This window comes from Mustelus asterias, chromosome 8 (assembly GCF_964213995.1).
Source record: "Mustelus asterias chromosome 8, sMusAst1.hap1.1, whole genome shotgun sequence".
NCBI classification, from domain to species: domain Eukaryota; kingdom Metazoa; phylum Chordata; class Chondrichthyes; order Carcharhiniformes; family Triakidae; genus Mustelus; species Mustelus asterias.
In genome coordinates this window covers 75704501-75717602 of record NC_135808.1, presented here as the reverse complement: position 1 = coordinate 75717602, position 13102 = coordinate 75704501, and the positions used below count along the sequence as shown (strand labels likewise).

The window sequence follows — 13102 nt, the reverse complement described above, 5'->3', positions numbered from 1 at the left end:
TTCTCTAGCACCCCTCTGTCCTCAAAGAAGAACCACCATCTGGCCCTATCCTAATAGCCAACAAGCCAACAGGCAAACTACTCCCAATAAAGTAATTCTGTTGTGAAACAAACCAGAGAATAAAGAGATTCCAGCTTCAAACCTCCGTCTGTAATAGGTTGTATCTCAGGTGGGAACGACAGCAATCTTTCCAGAGGAGAGGGGGTGGCGTTGGGAGATGTTAATTAATTAGCCACAGTGCTCATTCAACACACTAACTCCTACTTGAAAATGGGCATGTGTGGACATCGGGCAAATACCCAAGCAAAACTTGTCTGTGATACCATTCATGATTAAATATACTGCCAACACAAGTTGAGGCTCCCACGTTAAGAATGGCTACTTGCAAGAGGTCCTGGAAAATTGCTGCCACCTGTGGAACCACACCTCAGCAAGAGACAAAATATTAAATAAATGGGAGAAAAATTTGGACGTTGCTTTTCTTCTTAGTTTGTAAAAAATCGGTCAGGATGGGATTCAACTTGCATTTCTGCACTGAACCAACAAAATTATCCATCAGTTCTAATCACCCATCAAAACACAGCTAGGTTTTCAATCCATTTTAACAAAGTAACAATAGCCCCAAGAGCATGATTTTAAAAAAAATTAAGCCTACCTAATAAACAGACATAACTACACTACATCTGGAGAATGCTACATTATTTCTAGGAGGTCTTAAAATACAGCAAAGCAACCAGAGTTTGCCCACTACCCAGTACAGTAACGGGGGGAGGGGGGGGGGGCGTAAAGAGATTGTGGTTGGAGAAAGAGAGGCCATCCACACCAGGTAAAATATTTGTCTGCAATAACTGCAAAATGATCTCATCCACACTTAAAATCCTAGCATATGACTGCGTGGCTCACAATGCAATTTGGAAAATAACCCATAAAAGCTGTATTTTTTTTTAAAAAACGCACAGCGAACAAGTAACGAAAGGACGTTTAAATCAGCACCAAAACTTCCGATTTTACCAAAGAGATGCCTGTTGCTACTACAGCTCTTCTGTGTTGATCCCATTATCTGCGTTTTTTTTGGTACAATGTTGCCAAAAAAGTTCCAAGAGAAAACAGAGAATCAAAGTATCTATATTTATCACACGGAACGATGATGGGAACTCTGCACAAGCCCAATGTGGGACACTTAAAATTATCCACTTACCACCACCAGGAGTGTAAAAACCCAGGAGGTTCTCCTAATGTAATATTTTTCTCCCATCGTATCTGCAAAATTTTAAAAAAACAAAAAATAAAACCACTCAGAAGTAGTACAGGAGAAAATGGGAGTGGGGAGGGGGTGGGTTGTGGGGGGGGGGGGGGGGGTAGAGAGAGAGAGGGGGGAACGAGGGCAGGCTGCATTCAGAACTAGTCCAGCTGAATAGATTTTTTTTTTGTTTTGTAGCCACAATAAATGGCAAAAGGTTAACACAATTCAAAATGGAGGCGAGATTGTCCGCCTGAGAAACAAAGGCTAAAGCGGAGTGATGGAGACATGCAGTTTACCTCTGAGAGGAAGGTCTGTGCAGATTTCTGTGCCCCGACATGAAGCAGATATTCGTACACGTACAGAGCCAACCTGCGGGGCGAAGGAGACACAAAGGGAGCCGGTTACAAGGTTTCTATTTATTACAGCGGGAACGCAGAGAGAGAGAGAGGGAGAGAGAGAGGAGCTGGGGGTTTGTCAGCGAGCGGCGCTGCACCCAGCCAGCCCCGCCGGACACAATGTTTCATTCAGCTTTCTTCCCAAGAAGCGGAAACGCACAGCGTGCGAGTCACAGAGAGAGAGAGAGGAAAAAAAACAAATAGAAAATAATGATAACGATGCAAAGCCATTGAATCCCCGGGATCTGCAGCGGCCGCTGCCTGGCCCCGGGGAAGCCAGTCAGCAAGGGGGGTTTCTTCATTTCCACACAAGTAACAAAAAAAAATTAAAACTTACTTTTCTCGAGCCTGCCCGTCCGAGGGCACCGCCGAACCTTTGCTTTTGGCGAACATGCTTTTTTTTTTGGGGAGGAGGAGGAGGAGGTGGGAGGAGAAGGAGGAGGGGGGGGGGTAGAAAGGAGCTGCCTGGCGTCGGGCACCTGTCAAACCATCAAACCCGGGGCGACCCCATCGCCGCGTCCGCCGCACGCAGCCCAGCCCCGGCAGCGGAAAGGGCGGGGCCTCCCCGGGCCTGAGTCCCGCCCCCTTCCCCCACACTTCACCGCCCCGCCCCCTCAGCGCCAGAGTGACACGGGGTGTCGGCCAATGGACGCCCGGGACCCCGCGTCAATCTCGCCAGCCGGCCTATCGGCGGCTTCGGCGGCACCGTCAGTCAGCCACGGTGGGGGAGAGGGGGGTGGGGATCCCGCCGCGCCAATCAGGCGCGGGCAGGTGGGCGGGACTTTCCCGCTGGAGTGACTGGGCCAGTTTGGTTACACAGGGGCGGGCTGCGCTGATTGGTCCGCCGGCTGAGATACATCGGCACGGGGGAGCCTGGAAACTGCATGCCCAGGAGTTTCTAAAACCCCCCCGCCATCCCCTCCTCCTCCTCCTCCTCCTCCTCTTCTGCTATTCCGGGCTAGGGGCGGCATTCCCCCTACTCGGCGGCTGCTGTGAAAACCTGGGACGGAATGCTACACAGAGTTCTCCCCCCAACAAAAATTAAACACGATCCCATTGTTTAACGCTCGATTATTTCTCCTATGGCATTCAGTTTTGTTCTGGTTAAGCCCTTCTAAGATACTACGTTTTTTTTCTAGTAATTTCCCCGTAGAAATTGGTGCTTTGTCGTTGCTTAATTGAAATACATCTCCCCCTGCTTTAACAAAGTCGACCTCCCTCCCCCCCCCTCCCCCTCGGGCAATGTAAAAGGAGATGCTAGGTTCATACAGAGTTAACTGCAGATATGTGCAAAACCCGATTCCGATTACTCGGTTTTAAAATCAATGTTGTAAAATCCCGGCTCATGAACAAAAGCGCATGCAACGCAAAGCATGTGCTTTCAGGTAATAATACAACGAGCAGGAGAGGCAATTAGCCCAGAACTGCGCAAAAGTCATTCATTATTCGCGATGTTTTAATAGCTTTATTTTTGTGTGGCGGAATATTTCTTGCTCCCTTTTTAAGGTTCCCTTGTGCGAACACGAGAACGAGGAACGCAACAGTTTGGAACTGATCGAAACCGGTTTGCATACACGTGATGTGCAGTAGTTTTCCATTCAGATAGACCTGATCCTATAGACTGCAACTCATTCGGGAAGAGAACCGCCTGAGAAGCAGCGCTGTTCCCCAGTTTACTAAGTCCTCCTAGATGGTAACAATATCAGACACTCATCCAACGTGAGTGGAAAAGCCCGCACCATCCTATGCAAAATCAATGCGAGGTTTTATCGTCTAGACCTTATGATCAACTTCTTGAGCTTCCAGGATGGTTTAGTAAATTATTCAGAAACCGGCTTCCTGTGTGTATAAACATATGTAGATTAATTGGTCAATTCTGTGACTACAACCAGAATTATCGTTTGAATCCATGCATTTTGCTTTGGGTCGGATTCTAAGTTTATTCGCGGCGTGTTTTTGTACAAGATCTGTTTGTATATGACCACGTAACTATAATGAAATGCAACCCATTTAAAACGCTACATTACGAATACTGTTTACACAAAACCATCCCCTTTTAAAATTCTCAGTTTGTAATTTGAATTGATTACCGTTGTGAATAATGACTTCAATGATACGTTTTTAAGAAGAAAGGCAAAAAAATCTTAAATTGTATCCTTTTTATTTTAAATCAGGCGTCAATATTAAATGTACCTATCGCACACAGGTCCAAGACATCAGGATTTGTTTGGACAACTTAAAATGCTATTTTTTAGTGAATTAATGCCTACGGAGTCTGAATTCAGATGTGTACACACAGGAGGCTAAAAATACCGACTGTCATTTGCATAACCACAGCCCCACACAAGCTGCAACTGAATGCCAGTACAGTACTGTGATGCTATTTTCCAAACTCACCTATTAAAGTCGTCTAGCACAACATTCCATGCAGCATAGGGGCAAAATACTGCTAATCTGACAAAAACTCTGCGCCTGGAACTTGATCTCTTTTAACAGTCTTACTATATGTTTTCAATAATTTAGCTTTATTTCACATTTCTCGTGTTTTCAGTCCTGTAAATGGTCAGAAAAAAAACTGGGTACTTTTGTTTTCGTATTTTATTTTTAAAGTACAGTGCCACATATTATTTTATAAAACTGTAATTTAAGCACAAGATTTAGACCAGTGATGAAATAAGGGGGGGAATCACAAAAAGTATTTGAATGATATTTGTTTAGCTAAATAATCTCCAAAGCCCTCTAAGTATCATCGTTGCTTGATTCCATGCAACTTCTGTGTAAACTGTCTCCTTAGGGATTGGTTTTAACTATGGAAGATTCAGGATCAGCCTATCCTTTCTGGCAGACTCAACAACTTGTTACACAAGCCAGAGATGTGCACAGTGTGCCAGGGCACTATTATTACTGAGTTTGGCTAGCCCAGCATTGGAATTTGGAAGGCCCCTGTCCCTGGAGCCCGAGACTCTTCAGTATTGCTTCCAGATTCCTCTTAAAAAAGTGGGGTTGTAACTGGACAGTCAGTTCACTCATGCTCTGTGAATAATTTTAGCTCTTAAGTTCCAACAACACCCTATAACAAGGTTTGGGATCCTTCATTCTAAATGTTATGGATCATACTGTGGGAAGAGAGAGTGCCTCAAATGATACAAGTGGAATCTATATCTTGATGAATTTCCCAATAGTTTAGTTTTGAAAATTCTTACACCTGATGTTTGGTTTAATAGATTTGAGACCAAGAAAAGAAAAGAAGCATGCATTCACTGGCCAGCAAAACAATTACAAATAACTGTGACCGAAAATAAATAAATGATTAATTAATTAATAGGTAGCTTTATTGGTCTTTAGGCAAAACCTAAACTTCCAAGCCATATCCATTGCAGGCTGTGTATCCATACAGATCGAAAAGCTTTTCACAGGTTCAGCATTACTTTTTCCTCAAGCCCGAAAACTGCTTGTGTAGGTAAATGGAACTTAGAACAACATTCATACATCTCATTTTCTGTACAAAATTAATTATTGGTGAGGATGTCAAGTCCCCAGGATATTAAAGGTGGTAATTAGTCCTATGTCTTCCTCTGGAACACATTATTTATCTGTTTTCAGACAGGTTTTCAAAATCCTTTTGGCAATGGACAGATGCATACATAGCAACGCCTCCTTGAAAACGAGAGGAAAAAAACAGACTCTATACTGTTGCTTTCTAAACTTTAGAAGCAAAATCACACAGTTGTTCTTTCATGACTTAAAGTGTTTACTTGTCAAAGCATGAGATTGTATACAGTCATGATCTTTGTGACTTTTTTCTGTGAAGTTCTGCTTAGTCCTTCACTTCTAGAAATGATCTATTAGTTACACAATTTTATGGATGACTAAAAGTAATCTTCAAGTTCTTGCACTTGCTTCTACACTGTGTGTCTCTTTGGATGTCTTTTCAAAGTGCGGTATTTATATAATACAGGATGTGAGTTCCAGGCATCATTGGAAGTTCTGAAACACAAATCAAACCAATGAAATCCAAAGATTTTGCCAATCTTTCGCTGTTTGACTCTTAGCTATCTTTCATTCTTCTGGTCATGTTATTCAATGAATACAGTCATTCAACAGAAGATGTGAAATAATTGATTCCATAAATCTCTTCAATTGGAGCCTTTACAACCAGTTCAACATGAAGAACTAAGAAATTGCAAGTAACAACTGAGCTTAGAAACTCAATCTTAAACAGCGGTGACTTCTTTAGTTTATCCCAAACATCACTGCGCATTCTTATCTAAATTTCTTGCAACTCTCTCATTGTCCCACAATTTTCAAAGTTTCCAGAAGATCTAAGTCAATTATATTGCCTGCGGCTCTATTAATAAAGTTCAATCAAGCCCAGGAAGGCAGTGATCAGTTTATATTTTCAAGACATGTCATGCAGCTACAAATCAATGTACACAGGTTACGGAGGATTGTGTTTTCATTAATGAAAACATGTGTTGATTCCTTATTATTTTTATTCAGAACACCCTTAGCTGTCTAATGTGCACAAGTTGCCTTGTGTCCCAGGACATTTTGTCAGTTTTTCATTCTGAAAATTATTTTCTTCTCTGATTTTTTTCTTCTAACAAATATATTTACACATTAGTTTACACTTTTAGTGGAGAGGTCCTTGCAAACTTTGATATTTTTGCAAACTGAGCATTCCAGATAGGGACTCTCCAAAGCAGGTGCCTCTTTGAAATATTATATATCTATTGCTCACTGGTCCTGGAATTGGGGAGTTGAGAACAAACCACAGATTCAACGAGACTGCCCAAGGTCAGTCCAGGGTTCACATCTCCATGTTCTGGCGTAACCCGCCTATCACGTTCAGAAATGTGTTTGTCTAGCAATCAAGGTCACATTCAATCACAATCAAAATTTCACAGAAAGATGCTTCCTGCAATTGGTTGCTTACTGTAGAATGTTTAGTTTTAACATTTGTAATTTACCCTTTTTTTTCATTAGACAGGTATGAGAACAAAGTTGTTTGCAACTGGTTTTCAGGGATCTTAAGTTACACACAGAAGGTGGAGGTGCAACAATATCCATTTTAACTCTGTCACTGCCTAACTTTCATTCAGATTATTTTTCATCAATTCTACTTTGTATTAATTAATCTGAATTAAAGTTTTGAATTATGATTCAATTGCCATATTTTCTAGTGTATCTCCCAGCTTCCTAACCACAATCTGGGACAAACAGACCCAAAGTGTGACAATGTGAAACATATGCCAATTAAGTACATAAATTGGAATACAGGTTAGTACACTATGAACTTTCCAATACTGATCCCTCAAGCATGGCTATAAGACAGAAAACATGGTAAAATAATAAAGCTTTTAGTATTCAACTGTGAACTGTGGGCTGACCCTTTTGAAAAGCCCTGTGTGATCAATAGTTGACCATCTGCTGTGACTTGCTGCTATATTTCCAAACTATGGCATTGTGTGAACCGTGAGCTCACAAGTTTCTGTCACACACCAAAGATAGTGTGGCCAGCAAGCTAATGTTGGCTGTTGCATTGTACCATTTTGATTCTTCTTACTTTTCAATGAGGATGCCTTGTTCCCTCTTGCACCCTTACCTACTTTGTAGAAAATGAGTGTTCATAATGTTCAATGTTACTTGATATCCTACCTCCACTCTTGCCTTTCACTGGGTGTGTTTCACCATTCAGCATGCACTGTGCTAAGGATAAACATTGGCAAACATCAGTTTGGACTGCTTCCACCAATTAGTTATCACCACAGAGAATACAACACATAGATCAATCCACTTAATGATTAGTCACAGAACTTTTATCAGGGTCCTAATGTGATCCATTTCAAATTGCCACAAAAAAATCAAGTCTCTAACTAAAGAGCCAATGTTACCAATTTCTTTCATTCTCCACATTTTGAAAAATGACCAAGTGGATGTTACTTGTGATATCTTCATAGTTCATTGGAATACCAACTCTCACTGGCTCATCCTTGAAGAATAACCACTTGGGCACAATATCAAAAGGTGACCAAAACAAGTGGAGCCACAGGTATTGGTTTCCCTTTGCTCTCATGCCCAAAGATCCTTTTTAATCTGAGCCAGTCTATTCAACTGAGAGGTCATCAATGGTAACTTAATGATCTTCTCACCTAATATACTGAGGAACTTGCATTCCTCAGTATGTGATACTAGATAGGGATTTGAAATATTACACAGCAGCACTGACATAATTTGTATCGTGCTAGTTAAGTTCAGCTATCTCAGTACAGGTGCAGAATCAAACCTGAAACTACCCTGGCCTGTACGGCTCAGTACCAAAGCAGATAGTGAAACTTCTAATGAAACCACTAAGCAGCCTTATTTTCAGTTTTTATGAGTTGTATTTCCTCATTTTTAAAGGTCATTTTGTATTGCCTTTAAACTTGTTCAAAAGAAGGGGTTTTTTCAGTTCAAATGGAAAAAATTAGACCATAATAGGTTCCTCGAAGTTTCCTTTGATCAGTGGCCAATGTAAAGGGCAGTTTCAGGCTCAGGATGCTTCATTAGTTACAGGATGAATGTTTCTTTATCTATTTCCAATTAGATGTATCATATTGAAATTAAGAAATTGCTTATTGCAGTTGAGACTGAAGTTAGTACCTGAAAGGCCTGAGATCTCCCTCGATGATGCTCAAAGTCATTCTGCTTTCAGTTTTTTTTTTAAGGCCCATGATTCTGAAGGTACTCACGATTTTCAATGTGTGCCCTCCTCAGCCAATATAGTTCGGCTCAAATCCATTCAAATGTGGACACTGGGATTAAATTTTACCTGAGTTCAATCGGTATTCCTAAAATGCTCTCGGGATTTTATAAAAATAGAGGGCGGGGCACAGCAGGAAGTCGTATGAGTGGGGAACATAAGAGGGGCAACAGTGGTTTATACAAAGGATACACTCTGGGGATCCACTGGGGTGCAGATGGCAAGCATGTTACCGATGTATACTATAGTAGAGAATATACTGGGGGCGGGGAATTTCCATTTCTCATTTCTCCAAACTTTAAGGTATGTTCTTAGTCTGTGATCTACTCCTTATTTGCATCCTGTAACCTCTATATCCCACAGTGTATTATTTATACCAGCGCTTTTGCTGCCCCCATAGTGAATTGCGGTGTCACTCCATTCCAGTTTTGCTGAGTCAGGCTGCGGGCAGGGAAGCTGTGGTATTAATGAGCTGTTACAGGAAGTTCCCTTTTAACAGGATTGCCTTTGAGGTTAGTGAAATCTAATGGCTGACATGACCAAAACAAATAGTAACAAATACATGTTTTAAACAAATACGCATTAAACAAGCCAATGTTTTCAAAAAAAATTAGATAAATTAACGAGTAGCCTTGTAACCTACATCTAACGATGTGGTTGGAATTGGGAATCTCATTAAATGCACTATAGTATTATGTAACAAGCCACATTGGGAGGCCATACATTCCTATTTTAAAACAAAGCTTCAACTATTAACACTGAATTTAACCTGTTTCTCACCCCCTCCGTCAAAAAAAACCTGGCGACTCCGTCCCGTGTCCTGCCATAGTAATTTTTTATTGACCTGGCCTGTTCCTTGTGTGTGTGTGAGACTTTGTGTGGCAGGCCATTACATTAGATGGGGCATTTCCGTTTGATTTAATTGCCGTCTGACACTTTGTAGCAGGAGTGACTGGGTAGTAGTGAGGATTGGAAACCTTGATTCATTCTTACCCATCCCAAGCCAGAAGTAAGATTCCTGCTGCTCCCCACTGGGAATCAAACCTGGGGTCTCCTTGGTGTGCACTGAGTTTGGGACTACACCAGGTGATGCATGTTGCCACTGCAGTCAGTAGAGCATACTGCAGATTGCCTGCCTTAGGAACTCACTGCCAACAGATGTACGGTTGCAGAATCCTGCTTGAATGGACATTATGTACTTTGATGATTTCACAGCACACACCCACACATTTATCATGAAACAACAGTGATTAAACTGGAGGACATGTGTACAGACCCCGAATTCTACACTATGAAGGTCATTGCTGTAACACTAACTTCCCAGAAAAGCAAGGAATGCTATGTTGACCAACGAAGTGAGCGTGCGGTGCAGCATTTGTATCCCTGCAGTTTGAACCTCTGTATTTTTTTTGAGTCACACTCCATGAACTATGCATTGAATCAGGCCATAAGGACATGCAGGTCACCTCAGTATTCTGCCAATATTGTCTTCAACAATCCATTTGAAATGATGCAAGAATAAGGCTGCCGATATCATGTTTCCCAATTTCCCTGTCTCACTTCTCGCCTCCAAATGATTCGCCTCCACCGGATGCCTCGTCGTAACAAGGTCAAGATCTATGCGGAATGGAGGAACTGATATTGTATTTCCCATTCATTTCTTGGACCGCTCCTCATACTGCAGTATGCTGCTTTTTGGATGGGGCACACATGGGCAATGATGTGGTGACATTATGCCTAAAAAAACCTCTGCTATCGGGGCTTTCACGACCTCGTCCCAAAGCGGTTCAGAGCCACTGAAATTCGTTGAAATGTGGTTACTTTTGTGGGAAGTTAAGCAGCCAGCATAATCAAGGACACCACGCAGCCCGGATATATTCTCACCTTCTTCCATCAGGACAAAGATACAAAAGTCTTAAGTCAGGTACCAACCGACTCAAGAAAAGCTTCTTCCATGCTGCTAGCAAACTTTTGGATGGACCTACCTCGTATTAAGTTGATCTTTCTCAACACCGTAGCTATGACTGTAACACTACATTCTGCACCCTCTCCTACTGTATGCTTTGTGGGTATAGCGTGCAAGAAACAATACTTTTCATTATTTACTAATACATGTGACAATAATAAATCAAAACCATCTCCCTAGATGGTTTATCCAGTCATGGAGCAGATTTGGCCTCCAACCTGTACTGAGCCAACTAACCTTAAAGGGGATAGTAGGAGGGACATACAATTAGCTTAATCACTTTGAGGATCAGACAAGGGTCCTGCTGCTGATGGCTATCCAAGCACCCTTGCTGAGGTTAGGGGACAGACACCAGGTAAGGATAGAACCCAATAAAGCTGTGTCCTCAAACAAAAACAGAAAATGCTGAAGAAACTCAGCAGGTCTGACAGCATCTGTGGAGCGAGACTAGAACCAATGTTTCGAGGCTGGCTGCTGTGACGGAGGGTCTTGAGTCTGGGAGCTGTGACCAAGGGTCATCCAGACTCCAAACGTTGGCTTTATTCTCTCGTCACAGACTGTCAAACCTGCTGAAATTTTCCAGCATTGTTTTTTGTTTCAGATTCCAGCATCCGCAGTATTTTGCCTTTGTCACAGCTACGTTCTCCCTGTGTACAGCTTTTTAGCCACAGGTGATTCAAGCCCTTCCCTTTTCACTTTTTTTTTCATTCAGGGGATGTGGGCATTGCTGAGGGGTGGGGGGAGGGGGGAGAGCACTTATTGCCCATCCCTGAGTGAGTGGCTATATTAAGAGTCAACCTGTTGATCTGGAGTCACATGTAGACATGGAGTCATGTTAGTGAACCAGATTGGGTTTTACGACAATGGACAATGGTTTCATGGTCATTATTAGAAATTTGTTGAATTCAAATTTCAACCTACTGCACCACAATGCATTCACAATTGGATTCGAACCCGGGTCCCCATAGGATTGCCCTAGCTCTCTGGATTACTAGCCCACTGCACAACTGCCTCCCCTCTCTTGTTTAGGGTAAATCCAGCTATGTACAATCTGATTGGCTTGTTTGATCTTAAATATAGCTTCAAACTCACGTATAGTCCATGAACAGGATCAGAATTTTCTACTTCCATATTATCAGCCAGCCGCCCCCACCCCACCTTCCCCCCCCCCCCCCCCCCCCCCCCACCACACCCCGGCCTCTACTCAAACTCTCAGCAGCCGGGGCCTCAAAGCCTCACTGGCCTTGTAGGTTTAACCCACCAGCAACTCATTCAGACTTTGTCCTGTTCATTCAATGTCTTTGTAAACTTTGATTGACTCCCCATCCCCAGTGCAGTGATTTTAAACTCCTTTTCACTGTTTAGTAACAGCACTGTGATCTCCTTCCACTCTGCTCCAGGCTGGCAGTGTTCCGGGTGACTGGGAGTCCCCCAGAAGAGACATTGCTCAAAGCTCTGCACTGGCATTTTTATCCAGATCTTTCTACCTCATGCACCTTCTCAAAACTTCTCTTGTGAATGCTCACTGTCTTTAAGGGACTTTATAAATTGAGATTCTTGTTGAATAACCTCAATATGAAAGAGCAGAGCTATGTAAAGACACCCCCCCCCCCCCCCCCCCCCCCGAAGCAGCTAAAGAAGGGCTGGCTGACCAGAGGCATTAATAAACTGGAGGCAGAAATCTCCACCTCAAAGTCCACAGGATTTACAAACATAAGGTGCCTTTGAATTGGTTAGAAACAAGCTCAGAGCCATGGAGCAGCAATCCTATTGATTTATTCAACATTTTTCTCCTCAGCCCAGATCCCAAATTCAGACTTGACCCCAAACCCCAGCCCCTGCTCTGAACCCAGCTTCAACCCTGGCCCTGACCCCACAACCAGTGCCAGACCCAAACCCTGATCCCCCAACCCCCAACAACAGCCCTGACCCCACCACCAGTGCCAGACCCAAACCCTGATCCCCCAACCCCCAACAACAGCCCTAACCCCAACCCCCAACAACAGCCCTGACCCCAACCCCTAACAACAGCCCTAACCCCAATCCCCAACAACAGCCCTAACCCCAAACCCAACCCCAACCCCAGCCCTGACCCCACCACCAGTGCCAGACCCAAACCCTGATCCCCCAACCCCCAACAACAGCCCTAACCCCAACCCCCAACAACAGCCCTGACCCCAACCCCTAACAACAGCCCTAACCCCAATCCCCAACAACAGCCCTAACCCCAAACCCAACCCCAACCCCAGCCCTGACCCCACCACCAGTGCCAGACCCAAACCCTGATCCCCCAACCCCCAACAACAGCCCTAACACCAACCCCCAACAACAGCCCGAACCCCAACCCCCAACAACAGCCCGAACCCCAACCCCCAACAACAGCCCTAACCCCAAACCCAACCCCAGCCCTGACCCCACCACCAGTGCCAGACCCAAACCCTGATCCCCCAACCCCCAACAACAGCCCTAACCCCAACCCCCAACAACAGCCCGAACCCCAACCCCCAACAACAGCCCGAACCCCAACCCCCAACAACAGCCCTAACCCCAACCCCCAACAACAGCCCTGACCCCAAACCCAACAAGAAGTCTCACAACACCAGGTTAAAGTCCAACAGGTTTATTTGGTAGCAAAAGCCACTAGCTTTCGGAGCACTGCCCCTTCGACAGGTAAGTGGGAGTTCTGTTCACAAACAGGGCATATAAAGACACAAACTCAATTTACAAAATAATGGTTGGAATGCGAGTCTTCATGG

The 13102-nt window shown here is 43.7% G+C and overlaps 1 protein-coding gene across 9 annotated transcripts in view; it reads right to left on the bottom strand.

Moving 5' to 3' along the window:
- ssbp3a (single stranded DNA binding protein 3a) overlaps nt 1-2238 on the bottom strand; it is a 134044-nt gene extending 131806 nt beyond the window's left edge. For 4 of the 9 annotated variants that reach the window (XM_078218257.1, XM_078218250.1, XM_078218256.1 and 1 more), the window contains exons 1-3: nt 1976-2159; nt 1540-1612; nt 1199-1260 (exon numbers count right to left, since the gene is read on the bottom strand). The gene's annotated coding sequence lies outside the window, so the exon portion shown is untranslated. Of the gene's footprint in view, nt 1-1198; nt 1261-1539; nt 1613-1975 lie in introns of all 9 variants that reach the window. The other 5 variants (XM_078218253.1, XM_078218259.1, XM_078218258.1 and 2 more) reach the window with 5 other exon arrangements.
- Nucleotides 2239-13102: the final 10864 nt, after the last annotated feature.